The sequence below is a fragment of the Zonotrichia leucophrys genome, chromosome 8 (genome assembly GCF_028769735.1).
Source record: "Zonotrichia leucophrys gambelii isolate GWCS_2022_RI chromosome 8, RI_Zleu_2.0, whole genome shotgun sequence".
Classification (NCBI taxonomy): domain Eukaryota; kingdom Metazoa; phylum Chordata; class Aves; order Passeriformes; family Passerellidae; genus Zonotrichia; species Zonotrichia leucophrys.
Window position 1 is genome coordinate 16,538,239 of NC_088178.1, and position 2,805 is coordinate 16,541,043.

Genomic DNA, 2,805 nt, shown 5'->3' on the forward strand with positions numbered 1-2,805 from the left:
TACTGCACACCAAATGCCAGTACTCCAGTTCTTTACAGGATTTGGTCCTTATTCTGGCCAGTACTTACTTTCTACTAATATTTTTGTAGTTTTAATTGCTGAAATATCCAAATAACAAGCATTTTCAAAAATGCTTCCTAAATTAGACAAATTTGCTAAATGTTATATAGTTGCTTTAAGTGCAGCAATTTATTACTCCTTAGTAAAATAATTCAGACAATCAAATGTACACATGAGCAGAAGGAATCTGATTTTCCATTAGAACAGGTGGAAAATCTGAAGGTCTGAAGATAAGAGTCAAGGTAGACATAAACTGGTTTGCTCAGTTTGAAATGGTTGTAGCAAAAGTTTCTTGCAGAAAAAGCCCAGAATTCAGCTGGTAGCTGTTTGGAATCTTTTTGGTGTTTTTCAGTGGGCCAGGTCTCCTCTCCCAGATTTCAAACTCACGCCCTTTGCTTCAGGCATGCATGTGCTGATGGCACATCTCACCTCCTGACAGCACCTGTAAGGTCAGGGCACTCAGGCTGTGGTGCCCATGCAGAATTTTAATGGGGTTTTTGTTGCTGATGTTCTGCTTGGCTGGGCTTAATTCCTTTATCCCAGCCATGTCTCAGCTACAGAACATGGCAGCTCCAGCAGAGGGAAGCTTTATGGTTAGGGGAGTAACTTAGGTCAGATGGAACCTCTGGGGTTGTCTGGCCAGCCCCAACACAGAGCAGGAGCCATGCAGGTGACTTTGGCCAGGGCCAGACAAGTTTTCAATGTCTCCAGGATAGAATTCCCACAGCTTTTCTGGGCAACCTGTTCTGGCTTCTAATTATGACATGCACAACAACAATATAAAATTTGTTTATACTTTCTTTTTCCTGTATCCTTACAGATCAGTTCTGGGAGGTACAGTAAAAGGCTTAGCTTTACATACTGATTCCAGCTAGAAATTTTTGTTGGGAAAGAAAACCACCTAAACAGGTAAGATCAATTCAGGTGATGGGGTGCTGGGCTTTTCCTTTACCTGGGCCCTTGTATAATGAAGAAAATATAATTGTGGATGAATTTCCTGGAGACAGATGCATGCTGGAGACAGACATGGACTGTACACAGCAAGTCAGAAAAGCTTTGCCAGTTTTGGCTTTGTGCATTTCTTGCACTCTGATTTGCCTGAGATGCAGTTCCAAGCCCAGTCCATGGGTGCTGCAATGCAGCTGCCAGAAGGAGCAGGGTCTGAGGCCACGGGGGCAGATCCATTGGGACTCACAGTTTCCCATCTGCACAGCAGTGAGTACTGGGATCATTCCAACCACCACCATTGCTTCTGGGATTTTTCCCAACCAAAGGCATTCTGGAATGATTTCACATCTTGCTCTGAAATATGTACACAGTTATTTCACAATATGTGTATTTAAAGGAATGCAAATGGTTTCAAAAGACTGGATGGCAAAATAGCATTTCAAGTTGTTGTGCTGTGATATATGGTAACTACTGTGAGATTTATTTTAGATGAAGAGAAAACACAACTACTCTGTAATGAGTTGTTTTTACTTTGTAGAAATACAGGTATTACTGGGTTACTACTGTTGGTGTCTCACATTTAAAGATTCAAAAATTTAATCTAATTTGGTTCTTCAGGGAGATTTAGTTTCAGATGAGCAAATTGTTAGACTTTCCTCAAAATTTAGTAAGAGAGGAAATCTATGAATATGTGCAATGCTCTTATGTGTCATGGTGCTTTCTCTAGAACCAAACAAGCACTTCCTTTGGTCCAGGACTTGAGCGCTGTGCTGGGCATGCAGAATGTATGGAATGTCTGGCTGCTCCTGGCTGCCTTCCACAGCGAGGTGACAGCCAACGGGTAGTAGATGGCAGTGGGTCCTGTGCTCTCACCCACCACAAGACAGGTGTACTGCAGATTGTTTGTAAACTATGCACATAAAAAGCTGCAAAATATGGTCCTGAAGCTGTTAATTATGAAATTAAATGTAGGAGGTGTAGACTCAGGTACATATTAACCAACAAATCCATCTCAGTACTTTATCTTGGTAAAAAATCAATGCCGTATTATCTCCTAAGATTGGTTTTGAAGGGCTGTGCATTTGCTAATGGAACCGATGCAGGATGTAGCTGAGCAGCACGTATACTAAAACTGGATTTTTGCCCACTCGAGCAGCCTGAGCACACTATTTGCCCTGTCCTAATGCTGTTTGTCTTCCACCGGTGTGGCATTTGGGCTGGGCCAGTAACAGCTGCTGAGAGCGAGGCCAGCTCCATCCCCACACGCCAGGCCCTGCGATGAACCTGCCGGGAACTGAGACCTGCCACACGCACAGCCTGAGCCCAGGGACAGAAATGGGTTTTCAGCCCAGGGACTTGTTCCTTTGGGGGCAGGGGGAGCCAACAATAAGTGAAAACACCTATTTAAAATATGCTGCGATTCTTTTGGTCTTGGTCAAGAAACGCCACGCACATGGTGGCCGAAGGAGATGATGACACTTGGGGCCGCCGTGGGGAGCGGGTACCGATGGGGAGTCTGTGCCTGCACAGTGCCCGGGGCCAGGGGTACGGCACTCCCGGGCCCGTCTCGGCTCCGGGGGCTCGGCATTCCCCCCGGCGTACACAGCCCGCCCCTCAGCCAGCCCCCTTCCCCTGGGGCGACCCCGCGCGCAGGCGGAGCGCGGCGGGGCGGGGGCGCATGCGCGGCGCGGGCGCCCTCTCACCCCGCTGAGCTATGCCAAGTATGTGCGCGGCGGAGCCGAGGCCGGGCGCGCGCGGCGGCGCCATGGGGCGGTCGGGGCCGGGGCTGCCGGCGGG